Below are 16,894 nucleotides of genomic sequence, written 5' to 3'. Positions count from 1 at the left end.
CAAATGTTCATTACACTTTTCATATTTCTCCTGTTTCGTTTATTGCCTTTTGGTAGTTCATCCACATGTAACTGCTAACAGGTTTTACCTGTTTGCACCGTGCCTTTCTCTGGCTGGGGTTTATTTTTTATATTTTTTGTTTTTTTGTCCTCTGGACACATCTAGCTAAGATGTCATCTCTGAAATCCACATGAGTGGGGCACCTGAAATTGATATCATGGAATGTTAATGGTACGAGTAATCCTGTTAAACATGCCCAAGTATTGTCTTGCCCGAAGTCTCTGTCTTGTGATATTGCCTTGCTTCAGGAGACCCATCTCACTGATGCTGAGGCTAGTAACCCTAGGCGTAGCTGGGTGGGACAGACGTATTATTCTACATTGAAGGCAAGTAGGAGAGAGTATCTATACTGCTGAAGAAGAATTTGCCATTGAAAGTTCTCTCGATTGATTCAGATGCAGATGGTAGGATAGTTTCTGTTAAGAGCAAGGTACAGGACATTGAGATGTTGATGTGCTGTGTGTATGCCTGTAACTATGCATAACTTACTCACCAACAACCTTAAACCATCCTCTCAACTACCCCTATTAGGGGATTTCAACATAGGCTTTAATGACCTGATGGACAAAAATGCCTCGGACATAGCTAATGCGATCAATGCACTAGGTTTGTCTCAAAGAGTCAACAAACCTACCCACTTGAAGGGGAGAATATTAGATTGGATAGCGGATTATAATGGCACAGCTATTATCTCATCCATCCTGCTTCTACCCTGGACAGACCACTCACTGGTGTCCTTCAATTTATCCACCACAAGACCCACTCCCAAGGCCCCTCTACTAGCGCCACCATGTTTAACTAGACACAAAAAGAGCATCACAGAAGATAAAGTAATCCCCGCCATCCTCCCCACTCTAAATGCACTGCCAGAAAATCTAGATCCTAGCATCCTAGTCCATGAATTTAACAATATCATGCTCACTACTTTGGACAAAATTGCCCCTCTTAAACTGAGATCAAGCAAACCCAAAGCCCACTTAAATAAATGGTTTACGCCACAACTTAGAGACTTACGCCTTTTGAAAAGAAAAATTGAAACCAACTGGAGACTATGTCCCTCCATTGATAATAAAACTAAATTAACCTCTCTCTCCTTGCATTACAAGAATGAAGTTTGCCTGGCAAAACGTAACTCCTATGACGAACGCATAGCCAAATCTAATTCTAGTATGAAGGAACTCTTTTCCATACTGAAAGAACTAGAGTCACCAATAGCCATACCCGATATATGTACTAAGGATAAGTCCTGGTGCGCAGACATGTAACACACACTAGCAAACAAAATTAGTATGCTCCAAAATAAAATACAACAAAAAAAAGAAATGCTGAACCTACAACACTCGGCCAAAATCCCTCCCCCTAGCGATCCACCTACGTCACACAACAATATATTTCACTTCACCAAGATGTCTACCTTGGAAGTAGAAAAAAACATCCTTTTGCTTAAACCTTCCAATTGCAAAGGTGACATCTGCCCAGCACAACTAACAAAAGATGCTGTTAGAGAACTATCTCCGTTCATCACCAAATTGATTAACGCCTCCTTTGCTTCAGGCACCATCCCAGCCAACCTAAAACAGTCCTGGGTGCTCCCTCTCCTCAAGAAACAGACTTTAGATCCTCTCATCCCCACCAACTACCGTCCTATCACCACAGTACCATTTGTACTCAGAATACTGGACAAAGCTTCTTATAACCAAATTCAAAAACACCTAGAACTGCATAAAATCCTAGGAGTCAGACAATCCGGCTTCTGCCCATTACATGGAACGGAAACCGCCTTAATCGATTTTAAATCCCAAATTGACGAGCTGAGAGACAAGGGGAAGACAGTACTTCTGCTCCTAATTGATCTCTCCGCTGCATTTGATCTAGTAGACCATAAGGTCCTCTGTAGACACCTGGATTCTGCCGCTCACTTCTCCTCTGAGGCTATCAGATGGATCGAGTCATTCCTGAGCGAGAGAACTATGAGAGTATTCTCTCCATCGGCAGCCGCAGACCCCACCCCTATCCTCTGTGGTGTGCCCCAAGGCTCTTGTGTCTCTCCAACTTTATACAACATCTTCACCAAGCCCCTGTTTGATGATTTGGACCATCTGGGTATCATCTACACTAATTATGCAGATGATACACTGATTCTCCTCCCGCTTTCTGGGGATCATGGTAGGGACACAGAGTTGGTGAATAGGGTATATTTTGGTGGTCAGTCATAATGTAGAATGCAATAATGTAGAAAGTCAAAATGTTGAATTTTTTTTTTTTAGAAAACAATAATGTCGAAAAACAATAATGTCGAATTTTTTCTACATTTTTTAGAATTTTTCAAAAAAAATAAATATATATATATAATTAAAATGTGTTGAGTATGAAGGGTTAGAGGGTGGTGGGGGGTTTGGGAGGACCCCCCCTAGTAAATGATACTCTTCTTGTTTATTTATAAATAAATATATATATAATTAAAATGTGTTGAGTATGAGGGGTGAGAGGGTGGTGGGGGATGGCCGGGGGGTGTTGGGTGAGGGAGGTTGGGGGGGGACCCCCCTAGTAAATGATACTCTTCTTGTTTATTTATTTATTGATAGTGCTAAATGACATTTTTTTTCTAAAAATGGACTCTTTTCATTATATGTATAGGTTTTCGACATTATTGTTTTCTACATTTTTTTCTACATTTTTGCAAGTCGACATTTTTTTTTCTACATTATGACTATAAACCGTATATTTTATCCTACGGGCCGGGTTGGCCACTCATGGCCTATGCCTGAACGATGATAAGACTGAGTTGATAATTATGGGCACACATGCCAACATTAAAAAACTAGGCCAGGAATTCTCCTCATTCAACATTGATGGGAATATAATTAAAGTCTCCAAGGAAGTAAAAACCCTTGGTTTCTACCTTGATTCGACTTTGTCCTTTGACAAACAGGTAAAGACACTGGCCTCCTCGACGGCCTATACTTGTAAGCTGATAAGAGCGGGCAAGCTATTCCTCCCGATAGACAGCTGTATGATCTTGGCCAGAGCTTTAATACTCTCCAGAATTGACTACTGTAATGCCCTATACAGTGGTGCTAATAAAATCACTATCCGAAGGCTACAAACCTTACAAAATAACGCCTTGAGAGTAGCGTTAGGCATAAACAAAAGAACCCACATCTCTTCCATTAGACGTCAACATAGATGGCTGTCTACTGATAACAAAATACAGCTAAAGAGTTATCACTGACCCACAAAGCTTTAAACAATGCTGCCCCTAGTTACCTTACAGATAAACTTCAGAGAAGAATCTCTTTTAGACCAACGAGAGACGGCTATGCTAATTGCCTGACAATACCTAAATACAAGCTTTCCACAATTGGTGGTAATAGCTTCCCAGTGAAGGCTGCTAAAATATGGAACCTGCTGCCTCAAGACCTGAGAGTAGACCAACCTTACCTACAATTCATAAAAAATGCTATCAAACTTCTCATCTCCACTGACCGCTAGTTTCCTATCCTCTAGGCATTTGGCTCAGTATACTCCTACTCTCCCGATACTCCCATTTGTACTTTCTGTCATTGCCTATAAGACTAAGTGCAATTTAATCTACTCTGAGACTCAGTACAATATTTAGCGTATTATAATACAACTTGTACATTTGTATATTGTATATTTATAAACATATAAGCCTAAACTTTTACATTGTATATTCTGTAACCATGTTATACTTGAATATTATATATTTGAAACCATGTTATAATGTACACCATGAAACCATGTATACTGTATATCTTGCAACTATGTAAGTCTTGCATTTTCTTATTGTTGCGTCCTGTTACCTACGGGTCTGGTGCGCATAAAAAGGCAATAAACAAACAAACAAACAAACAAACTCTGATGATCCCCTTTTTCCATGAGCTGGCTCAACATGTCCAAAATTATAACGTGCATTCTGTCATCTTGGGTGGGTATTTTAACCTAGTTATGGATCTAATGCTTGACCGCTCCAATGGAACCAGCCAGAGTGCCTTTGAGGAGTAAATTGTCGCTTGACAACTTGATAGATGAACTTCACCTGTCAGACATATGGCGCCTGGAACACCCAAAGGAGAGGGATTACAGCTTTCATTCAGCATGCCACGACGTCCACTCGTGAATTGATTTCTTTTTGAACTCTGGGCGTGTGACGCCTAAGTGATATGATTCAGACATTGCAATTATTGGAATTACTGACCATGCGCCAGTGGTGATGCTCCTCTCACTACGATACACGCAGACTAAGACTTTCTTATGGACAATGAACATTTCTGTCTTGGGAAACGAGAATTTGAAGGCTACGAAAGTGAAAGAACTGTCGCGATACATATAACTGAGGATCTCTCCATTTCTACAGTCTGGGAGTCGTTAAAATGCCTTATGAGGGGTGTCTTAATGTCAAAGACTGGTCACTATAGGAAGAAGAAAGAAAAATAATGGAGGAAACTGTCCAGAAAAGCTGAGCCTCTTGAACAACGCTGCGGGGACAGTGGGGACCAGGAGACACGATCTGAACTCAGGAAGAAGTATGAATGAAAAGGGCAGATTACGCATTATTCATTGAATGAAAGTGGCAGAGAATGAGCGGAGCATCACAGCAGTGAGAGACAACTCTGACAAGTTGTAGTCGGTGGTTTTTGTGAATATTTCCACGGTTGTCAGACGATCTTGCCGCTCCACTAGAAGCTCCAATCTCGCTGGATGACATTCATTCTGCAATTTTCACTCTAAGAGGCAACAGAAAATCTGGTGCTGATGGACTCCCAGAATAATTGTATTGAATCTTGCCTGCTAGTGCACTTAAGTTGCTCCATGATGTGTATGTCGCATCATTTGAAAGTGGAGTTTTACCTGTCTCCATGAGGCATGCTGTAATTACGGTTTTACTGAAGAAGGATAAGTCACTTACGCGGAGTACACGCTACAGGCCGATAAGCCTGATTAATGCAGACTGCAAGCTGCTGGCGAAAATATTGGCAAGGAAGTTGGAGACAGTTGTACCTTTCTCGGTGCACAAAGATCAGGTTGGTTTTGTTACAGGAAGATCTGTGGCGGATAACATGAGGAGGTTAATTTTGACGAGGTCCTGTGGCAGCTATCTCCCTTGATGCATAGAAAGCTTTTGATAGAAATTAAGGGCCCTATCTGTTTGAAAGCCTAAAGGCAATGGGGATTGGATCGACGTTCACGCCTTAGGTTAGGCTGCTGTATGCGAGCCCCACTGCCAGTGTCCTCACTAACGGCCTGGTTTCTGAGTCATTTCAACTGAAGCAGGGACCCAGACATGGATGCCCGCTCTCCCCTTTATTATTTATTCTTGCTATGGAACCATTGGCCACACTGTTACGGGCAAATTAAAATATTCATGGTCTTGGAAGTGTGTAGCACTCTAGCAAGATCTGGCTCTACTCAGATGATTTGTTGGTGATTGTTCGAGTCCCTGATTTGAGCATTGCCTACTTGATGAATGAGATTGAGGTCTTCTCCGAAGTGTCCGGATATAAGGTCAATTGGAGCAAGTCCGACGTACTTCCTATCATCGGATCATGCATGAGATACATGTTTGACTGCCTGGAGTTTATGTGGTGTCATGAAAGGATGAAATACTTAGGGATTTGAATTGGGCCAGAAGTGGAAATGTTGCAGAAGCTCAACTTTGTGTGCCTGTTGGCTAAGCTTAGAACTGACATAGGCTGATGGTAGCTTCTGAAACTTTCACGATGGGGCAAAGTCAACTGCATCAAGATGACTATGGCCCCTAGTGTTAACTATGACCATATCATGCTTCCGCTCAGGACGGCAAAAAGCATCTTAAATGAGCTCGATGCACTTATGTAAACTTTTTTGGGATGGCAAGCCACCCCATCTTGCCCTGTGGAAGATGCAGCTCCCACTGAAACTAGGTGGTATGAATTTTTTTTTACTACCACCTCGCTTTCACTGTGAGGCATTTATGTCACATATGTACTGATCCAGACTTGTGGGTTGAATTCGTGTCGAGCCGTGTATCACAACTGGAACCCAGGGATTTGTTATCCACGACCTAGAGGGGCCCTCGGGCGAAGAATCCTCTTACTGTTTTCCTGCGTGAGTGCTGGTGTAACATATCAAAATGTCTGAACAGCGACCGATTTCTATTCCCTGATGCGTCCATTTGGCTGAATCTGGCATTGACTGTACAGGGGAAGGTCTTTTTTTGGCCATCCTGGTCTGGGAGGGGTACGGTACATCAAGGATCTTTTTAAGGAAGGATAGCGGATTGCCTTTGCGCAATTGTGCAGAGATTTTAACTTGTGAGACTTCACTTATACGGAATACAGACAAGTGAGAGCGGTCGCTGCTGCAAGGCTTGTTTGCGTACTGCCAGAACCCACGCAGAGTGCTGCTTGGTCACTGCTGGAACTCTGTGCCCACGCCGCCAATCCAGCCACCACCTTATACAATGTCCTTGTGTGCACTCACAAAGGGGATACAGAGCTTGCAAATATGTGGGCCAGGGAACTGGGCGAAGTGATCGTCCTTGACTGGTGGCTTAGATGCTGTAGCACTGTTTGCCTGACAAGCATGGATTGGCGTCTCAGGGCCTCTCAGACTAAACTACTCTTCCAGACATATTGGTCTCCAAAACAAATGTTTAAAAGAAACCCTTTGGGGGGTGACCAGTGTTGGAAATGTAGGGTTTTCCTTTTGATCCTTGGTGATATCACTCTGATGACTGATCTGTCATTTGCGAAAAAGGTCTGGCTGTTGCAAAGTTGCTTTCTTGCGAAAAGAATGATCCTACATGCATGGAAACCGTCCCGCTACTGTAATGATGATTGGGGGAGGAATCGCTAACTTTGTCCACATACGAAAAAGCAATTTGTAAGCACAAAGGGGAAATGGATACGTTTGATGAGAACTGGGGGCTCTTCCTGGATATGTACGGCTGATATGCTGACAGGATGAAGACTTTGTAATTGTCTATGCTGAAGGTATGCAGTAATAAAATCGCTGCAAAAAAGACATCTGCACAAAAAATTGTGGTAAAAATGCTGTGGTTTGACCCGGTAAAGGTGTACCTCATTATACCATTTAAGGGGAGTGGGGGTTGAAGGGGTGTCCCCCGCTGCCCTTAAATGGAATAATGGGTCCAAGGGTTGCGGGGGTGTCCCCGGCATCCATTACATGGATTGCGGCGGCAAAACCACAGCCTTTTTCCCGCAATTCTCTTGTGTATACTGCAAATTTTGCCGCAATTTTAATACATGGAACCATGCTGAGTGATATTCCTGCCCTGCTGTTCTTGCTGTACTTTATAACTACGATTATCTGGTCTATGTGTTGTCATGGAACATGATGTCCTATTTGTTTTCCTTTCTTTTCTTTCTTCCGTCGTGCAATTATTTTACCTGTCGCGCATCAGACGGGGCCCGGGTAGTGTTCTACCACTTGACTGTATGGATTGCATTGGTTTTGTATTTATTGCACTGCTTGTGTGCTCCAATTTGCCTCTATGTTATTGGTGTCCAAAATTAAAATTAAATGTAGAAAAAAAATATTTACAAAATCACCAAACTGCAAAATAACATTCTCTCAATGCATTTTTGCACAAGCACTAAGGGCGAATATTGCTATGTTTATTTAAAGTATATGGGCCAGATTGTCAAAATATTTTTTGTGTGCAAACATCTCATCACTTGCACCAAAAATAGATGTGCCCTTTCTACAGGGGACATTTGAATGTGGGCATCATGGATTTACACATTAAATACACTCCCTTCTCCCTTTGTGCATTTGCGCAAATAAATGGGCATTTCAGCGCATTTTAATGTGCACTCTGTGTCCAAAAAAGCATGCACTTTAAAGTGTGTTAAAAATAAAAGGCATCCCCCAGTGCCTGATTCACACAGCATGATGAAATCATTCCCAACCTTGTCATACAATTTCTTTTGTATGACATTATCCCCTTTGAATTCCTAGCCCTCAAATAGAGATAGAAATAATGTTTGTCCTCACATTTCACTGTGGCAATTTTTATGAACCCCTCCTTGCATCCACGTGAGTGTTGGGAGCCTGCAAGACATTAGTGTCCGAAGCTGGCTACCGAGAGTACAGTATCCAAGGGGCCCGGACAGCGCATCTGTTGCACAGCTGCCACCCCCACAGAAATGCACTGGTCACCATTGAGAATAAGGCGATCTGCACTATTCCTCCAAAGTCGTTCAAACAAAAAAAGGCGTTTCCTCTGCACTTTTTTAGGTTTTTTGTTGTTGTTGTTGGGAATCTGGATCTAAGTGTTTTGCAACAGGGCTATTTCTCTCCTATGCTAATTGCACTTGCACTAGTGCACAGTTTCTGCAATACCGCCCATGGCGCCATCAATAGCGCGCGGAGATACAGCCAGCAGCATGGGCGCTATGAGACCCCAGACCAGCTCTGAATTTCTTCAATTATTCTCTTCAGTGCACACCACTGAGAAGGTTCTGCTCTCAGAAGCACTGACACAAAAAAAAGATGACTTCTGCACCCATTGATAAAAGGGGTGTGTTAATATGGTCCGTCAATCAGCACCTCGGTCTCTGGAGGATAGCTCAGGGGCAGCGTGTTCACCTTGAAATCAAAACCACAGTTCGATCCACGGGTCAGCGCTTAGAAACCTCTGGGTATTAAGCACGTTATAAATAACCTATCATATCATATCACCTATGTGCTTTCGGGCAATGTTCAAAGACGCTGTGGGAGCATCATGGTAAAACTAAATGTAACTTGGAATAATAATGTATATTTTTAGTGCTTTCCGGGGTCAGAGCACCAGAGCTAATATCAACCAATTTAATGTTCATCAGCTCGAGAAGGCTGAAAACAGAGCTGACTTTTTCATAACTTGAAGATGTGAACACAGACTTTGGCAGCAAGCACGTAACTCTGCGAGCTATCTCTCCTGCAAGTCAATATGGTAGAGTTGGATGACTAGTTAATAATGATGAGGCCGGATCTGTGCAAAGTAAGGGGGAGTATGGTTATCACATAAAGAGAGGTGGCCATAAACCATCAGGAGCAGTGGTCGAAGTGAGCGGGAATGGTCGGGAGCGGTGTTCCATTACTTAACAGCTCCAGTACTTTGTGCGACCTTTTTCACCATTCCGGAACTGTTCATTATGAAGTTAAAGCACACTTCTCCACTTAACCACCAGATACTAGTTACAGCTAATCTGAAATGAATTCCAACTCAGTTGGCAGTCAACCGCTTGGCTGCACCCTTGAAAAATGTGTTGCACGTTGCTCCTTTCCTTTCTACTCTGTCCACTGCTGGAGTCACAGTTCCACTACTTTCTGGGTACACTTCTATCACTGAGCAGGATACTAGCCGGGGTGGCATGGAGGCTGCAGGCATTCGGGATATAGCTCCTCTTGTTTAGTGGCTAATCCGCTGCTGAAATCAGTCACATAATTTGGTGTGGTGGCCATCTGGGGTTCCCATAAATATACAACTATAATATGATGGGTTATTTATAACGCACTTAATACCCAGAGGTTTCTAAACGCGAACCCGGGAATCAAACCTGTGTTGCTCCATGTCATCTTGCTTCCAAGGCGAGCACGTTGCCCCTAAGCTATCCTCCCGAGACTATAACACTTTACTAATTATGATTTGTTTTAAAAACCTTGCACAATTTTGCAGTACAATTAAACATGCTCCTTGTTCTCCAGAAGTTAAGTAGCGGGCCCAGGAACCACTATTAGCTGCTCCTGTTTTGATCCCAGGTGCAGGATCATATATGAGCAGCGCTGGTCAATGAGCTAGATTTTCCCGGATCCGGGAAAACAATGTACTGGCATTATGGGGTTTTAATGTTTTTAACAAGACGAAGGTCGAGAGACTTACCCACTTGAGAATCTATTCCAGGTAGGTACATGTGAAATGCTTGTTAGGACTGTATTCTGCAGAAAGTATTTAAGCAAGCTTTTTATGTTTCAAAGGTGTGCACCTTTTACACTTTGCTTGCTTCATTATAGGAAACACTCCTTCTCTCCTTGGCTATTTTCCAGGTCTTAATAATTAATTCTTCTCTTGAAATGGAAATGTTTATTTGTGAGGGGGCTTAGAAAATCTGAAGGGTGCACCCACAATCGCCACCCCCCTTGTCGCTGGTGGGATCCCACAGTTAAGAATTTCACTGTCAGCCAATATTAGCAAGCACAGATCACCACTGCAAGCTAGGCCCTGCTGAGAAATAGCTTTGGGGTGCCACCAATTAGACTTGTTCTAGTCCAGCCCAACCCCTATTGGCACCTTTTTTGATTTGGATCCGGATACATTGCCCACCCATCCATCTTTATCATCACCATCCTTGGCTGTTTCCTGAGGCTGATCCCCAAAACTTCCCTTTCCAAAGCAACACAGTTCGGAGTTTGCACCACCTTAGTCCCTCGTCTCTGTTGATTGACTTTTTTGTCATGTGACCTATAAAGTCCTCCCCACCATTAAAACGACCTGTGATTTTTAGTCTGTCTCCACTGAAAATCAAGTCTTTAACCTTTCCAGTTTCAAGTCAGAGAAATGTTTTTATTATTAAAAATTGTATTTAAAGGGTGCATTTTCAAGCATACTTTCTAGGAAACATTGTTTAAAAAACCACACCGTTTGCAAACAGTTTTGTATGGTAGCACAGAGGGATGTAATTTCACCAAAATGCCAGTGATAGCGAAAGTGACATTACACAACCGTTCACCCCTGATGACATCACAGGAAGTGATGTCATTTGACCCCACCCCAAAGTGACATCACAGGAAGCGGTGGAACATGACCTTTCATCCCTTGACAAAGTAGGAAGTGGCATCACATAGCATTGCTCCAAACATTACGAAAAATATGGTTTTGGTATCTCGGTTATGTGATATACATTTCATACAAGGATGGATCACCATATGTATCGTTAATATCAGTGTGTATAGGCCCATATTACCAAATTACTGTGAATGCAAGCAGATGTCTGAGGCAAAATGATAATGATGTGTTATTATAAAGCACTTAAGCTTAAGTGCTTTATATAGCACAAATATACATACACTATCACCCAGCCTGTGTTGGCACTCATTTATCAACTTCAGAAGAATGAAAGGCTGAGTTGGCCAATGCCGGGATTCAAACTTGTAACCTGCAGATCACACACACACATCGCAGCAGCAAGCGCTCAACACACCGAATTATCTTACCGACTATAGCTATCTTCCCGGCTATAGTAAAACAACATGTCTGAATGTTCTCAAAGTCAGAAAGCAAATTGCACTCTGTAGTGGATACCATTAAAGTGGTAGCTGAGATTTAACAGCAGGCAAGTTCATCCGCAGGTCTGGTGCAAAGTTGGCCACATGTCAAGCCTGTGTAGATCTACTTTTCAGGCTTCAGAGGCTGGCAAAATAAATATCATTGGGAGGGTTCATAACTGTGTATTAAAGAATTTAGAATAGTGCAGGGAAAGCAGCACACCCACCCAGCATCCCATACTCTGGGCACTCGTTACCTCATATATTCATACAAACATCCTGAACAGCATGTCAGGAAGATTTGAAAGATAGACACATTACAACAAAGCATTAATTGTGGCACAATTAAATCAAGGGCCACTTTATGTTCTGTGGTCAAACATTTCTACACTATATACAAGCTTTTAGGCAAGGATTTTGTCAAGTGACCGAGGACACCAACATGGAATGTCTTGTGACGATCGTAACAGAGACAAAGGCAGAACAAAACATGTTATAACTGCAACCTGTGAAAAGCAAAATACATACTCCGAAATGGATGCTTATTCTACTCTAAATGCTTTTTGGAAGTTTGTGTCTGCATTGTGAATCTGAAGTGTTTAAGAACAGACTAAATCAGTGACTCGCCCCTTGAAGTGTGCCTGAAATAAATCTTTAATGAGTCTTGCAATTATTGTATAGCATTCCAGAAAGACATATTATGTGTTATTACTATTCTTTCTTATTTAGGGTCACTGCTCAAAGAGTCACACTTGCGGGACCCCCTGTTTTTTTTAAGAGGCCTAATAAAAAAAGACAGCCTCTCTGGAAACAAAGTGCCACATCCCAGTAGATTCAATTAAAAAAATTATCTTTTTGTTGTTGCTGTTTTTAAGGGTAGCAAGGGAGACCACGGGGGTAGCAAGGGCGACCCCAGATGACGTCCCTGGTAGCACATCAAAAAAATCCAATATAAGCAAGTCACCAACAGTGTGCATACAGTGCTATGCCGATACATGTCCACGCAGAATGCACACATATATGCCACTAAAACTCCTGTTGGCTTTACTAGTAAAAAATGTCAGGCCACAATAAGAAAACACCCCCAGAGTGGCTGCAAGGATATAGGTCAGTCTAGCCATGTAATAACACTGATCATGTTTGCTTTAACCTTGATGACCAGAAACATAATTCCATGCCATTGTAAAAATATATGGCCAGCCTGGTGCCATCAATGAAGGCCTGTTTAGCCATGAAATAACTGAAATTAAATAATTATTGTTTGCTTTATTCTTGGTGGCCAGTAAAACAATGTCATTTCACAGTAAGAAAGTATATCCAAACTGGCTGCACCAATGAAGACCAGTCTTGCAATGTAATAACACTCTGGCTTTACACTTTATACCAGTACAAAATGGCATGCCACAAAAAGAAAACATAACTAGAATGGCTGCATCAAAGTAGGCCAGTCTAGCTTCGTAATACACTCATAAGGCTTGCTTTACCCTTGATGTCCAGTGAAAAATGTGGTGCCGTTGTAAGAAAGTGGATGCAGACTGGGTGCACCCACCAATGAAAGCCATCCTGGCTATGTAAGAACACTAATCATGTTTACTTTACCCTTGATGCCCAGTAAGAAAATATAGTTAGATTAGCTGCACCAAAGTATGTCAGTCTAGCTACGTACTAGCACTCACCATATTTACTTTCCCCTTGTTGCACAGTATAAATATCGTACCACAGTAAGAAAGTATACCTAGACTGGCTACTGAAGGTTTGCCCGTCTAGCTACTTATTGGTCCTCATGTTTGCTTTACCCTTGATGCCCAGAAAAAATACTTTGCCACAGTAAGAAAGTATAGCTCGACTGGCTGCACCAAAGTATTACAGTCTACCTATGTAATAGCACGCATCATGCTTGCTTTATCCTTGATGGCTAGTATAAATGCCATGCCACCAGTAGCCCCCACTCTAAACTTAGATGCCCACTCCACTTCATATAAGCAGTACAGGTACACACCCTCAAAGCACATACAAACACTAATTCACACAGCATACACTCACTGACCTGCATAATTAATACATTCACACAACAAGACCCTCTCATTCACCCATGCATTCATACATTCACACAATATACACTCTCTCATTCCCCCACACATTCATACAGCACATAGACAACTATTTGCATGCACGCTTACATAAAAACAAAGATGCATTCAGTCACATGCGGACAGATTCACACATGTACACTCAGACAACCCCCCTTGCATGCCTGCATTAATGCAAACACACTATACAATACACACATTTACATTTCACTTACCTCCAGCTCGCACCTTCAGCTCGCCGACACCACGACCACAAGACTCGACGGGAAGGGCTGCCCCCCACGCAGAGCATGCTGACTGACAGGAAGGGAGAGGACTCCTCTTCTGTCATTCAGTTCGGCCTACTATACCAACGTAATAACGAGAGGTGGAGAAGCTAAACCTCCTACTCCCAAGCAGCCGCTTATCATTTGGCGCTACGCATTTTGTGGAGCTTAAAACTGCCCCAAATTGAAAAATAAAAGGTGGTTGGGGGATGCACCCCTTCTTGCTTGCTCAGAGGCAGGCAGCACAGTCCCCCAGCAAACAATGGACCGTGCTGTCTGCCACTCAAGCGAGGGGGCATCGCCCCGGCTCATATCAATGATTCACCAGTGACAGCGAGTATTGATGGGCTCCCTGCTTGTAAGAAAATGATAGACGGCTGTTCTGGAATCTGCTGGGCATGCCATGGCAGAATAGACACAGTTGGCACTGCCTGGCAGCCTCTACTCTAATGCCACTCTCCCTGCACCGCCAAAGCACGTCTTGCCGGGATGTACACATCCAGGCGAGATATCAGCATTTCCTCCCCTCTCCTCTAGACTGCAAAAGTATCACGATTTACCAGGGTTTCACAGTCCTACCTTTACAATCAATGAGCAGATCCGCACAAGAAAACAAAATGGGGGCTATTTCTCACGGATTCTCTGTCCTGCTTTAATGGTGGCCTCTCCCAAGAGCTCAGTGGGTTGCTTAGCAACATGCTACTAATGCCGGAAGCATTGCTGCTCTGAAGAAGTTCTGTACGGTGAAAGCATGGAGCTGGCTCTGGCCCCATGGAAATGTACAGAAAGAAAATTATTCAGTACCCCTCCTCCCTCTCCTCATCTTGTTATGCCTCATCCACCTCCTCCACGGTCTTCATCTACCACTATGGAGGAAGGCCATTTTCAGAGATGAATTACCGGTGCAGTTGCAGTAGCATTTAAAGTGCAGGAAGCCCCCAGCACGGGAGCAGTCGTCAAATGATGGCTCAGCTGCACCAGAAACATCTGAGCAACCCCAACAGAAGGTCAGATACCTCTAGAGGAACATTTCACTGAAGCCCTTCAGCACGCGCAGCGGGAGAGGTGCTCCACCTCCCAGACTTAGAGGAGGGTGACCTTTTTGGGAAGCACATCACAAGTGATTCTGAAACTCTCCCCCAAAGCTGAGCACTCTAAAGTAGTGGCAGCCTAGTGGAAACAACCAGTCCTCCCTGCATTAAGGTCAGATGTTCCTCCCTGCAGTGCTTCGATACTTCCTCCCGCCAGTTACTATAGTGCATTCTCTGGCAACCAATTCATCGGCCCAGACTTCCGTCCCCTCACAGGATGATACACAGGTAGATTCTGCTGACACAACATTGAACCAGCAAAATAAAAGACCTTTTTGATTTCTGGCTCAAAATGTACCATCAATACTGGTACACACCTGCTCCATAGTGCAGAATATGTTGCAAAACTTCAGACACGTCTTGCGGATAACACAATCAAGATGGTCCTAGCGCTCTCTTAATGGGTATGGAGTTGCAATTCAAGCTTATCTCTGATGTTAATTTAGACAGCCTTTGTGCCTCAGAACCTGAAGCAGGTTCCACCCCCCCTACCACCCCGGCTGCTTATCATCAGTCATGGATAAGGCCCTGGAAAGTGAACATCACCCAGAAATCTCTTTTTCTTCAGCTTCCATTCCAGGGATGCAAACTGTCTGTCCCCCAGCCCTCACTCACCCCACAAATGGAGGACCTTACGAAAATGTCATCTAAGCACCAGAACATTTTCAACCCTCTACCGTCAACAAGGTGCAGGTCCTACATACACTGCCAGGACAGTGACAAGTATCTCACAGGTGTGTTGGAGTAATAGGCCATTTCGAGGATAGTGGGCCTCATTAGGACCCAGGCGGTAAGGGGTTTACGGCGGCGTAAACAGCGCCGACCCTTACCGCCTGATTCCGAGGTCCCTTAGCACCATGGAGGTTTTAACACCTGCTTTTAGCAGGTGTTAAAATCCATGGCGCTAAGGGACCTTGTTGTTAATTACGCCACCGCAATTTACGGTGGCGTAATTAACGCCTTCCCCACTCCCATTATGCCCTATGGGGCAAAAATGGGAATGGGGAAGGGTAAATGGGTTAATGGGGACTTACCGCCCCACTCACCTCGGAATGGGGCGGTAAGTCCGCCAACCACCATGGCGTAAACGTAGTTTATGCCATGGTGGTAAAGGTACGACCCAGGCGGTAACTTACCGCCTGGGTCGTAATGAGGCCCAGTGTCTCGGACAGAGGTGCCGTTATCAGACAGACTATGATATCAGCAAACACGCACACAGTCCCCTCGGCTTGATTTCACCTGAATCCCTGGGTCTGCCACCTCCTTGAAAGTTGGTAACCTTCATCACTGCAACACAAAGTGCCTATTCACAGAGGGCTTCCGCCAAAGTCAGTATACAGTGGTGGCTTGCCCCTCAGGACCGCCCGATGGGAGTTTACCGTCACCTTCTTTGACCCAAAGCCTCACGACCGATGCTGGTCATACTGGGTGTAGAGACATTTTAGATTCAGAAACAGTTAAGTTGTGTGCTCCAGGGCCTGAGAGGTGCCACTCTACCAACTGCCCTCATTGCTCCTGCGCCACAGTATCCTAATTTGAGCAAACTAAGCAGCTACATGCTACCTAAATCACGTTGCAAGTCCCTGGCATCTAAAGGCCACAAAACATTTATGTGGGCACAGCCGAATTTGGAAGAACTGTCAGCAGCATATCTTTGGGCGAAGAGAACATGTTTCAGGATCATCTCAGGAGCTCTTTTCCACCCTCAGTCCACTTCCCTCTGCATCTCCCCTTAACTGCCATGGGTTCCCCCCCAGTGCCAAGGCCTTTTTTGGTGATTTTGGTATTTCGCCATTCAATGCCTTCTAACGTTTTCTGTTTCATTAACCCCTTAAGTGCCAAGGACAAGGTATCTCGTCCTTGGCAAAAGGGAGGTAATCCCAAGGACGAGATACCTCGCCCTTGGCACTTAGGGGTTAAGCCATCAACTTTGTCTTGTTTCTGATCTCCAGCGATGGATCTGTCCGGTTCAAACCAGAATCAGCATTTCCCAACTTTTCGTTCTCAGTTTCCTCTCTAAAGGTTTTGAGAGTGTCTGCTCTGTTGATCCCTTGGTCGAAGGAACTGCTCTATGCCTTTCCACTGTTCCCGTGATCCATAGGTTCCTACGAAAGTC

At 43.8% G+C, this 16,894-nt stretch overlaps 1 protein-coding gene across 1 annotated transcript in view; it reads right to left on the bottom strand.

Moving 5' to 3' along the window:
• LOC138521045 (uncharacterized) overlaps positions 1 to 14,287 on the bottom strand; it is a 63,462-nt gene extending 49,175 nt beyond the window's left edge. The window contains exon 1 of the mRNA XM_069633559.1: positions 14,267 to 14,287. The gene's annotated coding sequence lies outside the window, so the exon portion shown is untranslated. The remainder of the gene's footprint in view (positions 1 to 14,266) is intronic.
• Positions 14,288 to 16,894: the final 2,607 nt, after the last annotated feature.

The sequence above is a fragment of the Ambystoma mexicanum genome, chromosome 13 (genome assembly GCF_040938575.1).
Source record: "Ambystoma mexicanum isolate Mex_15411 chromosome 13, UKY_AmexF1_1, whole genome shotgun sequence".
In the NCBI taxonomy this organism is placed as follows: Eukaryota; Metazoa; Chordata; class Amphibia; order Caudata; family Ambystomatidae; genus Ambystoma; species Ambystoma mexicanum.
The sequence above is the reverse complement of the archived record's forward strand: the minus strand, read 5'-3'. Positions and strand labels throughout refer to the sequence as shown.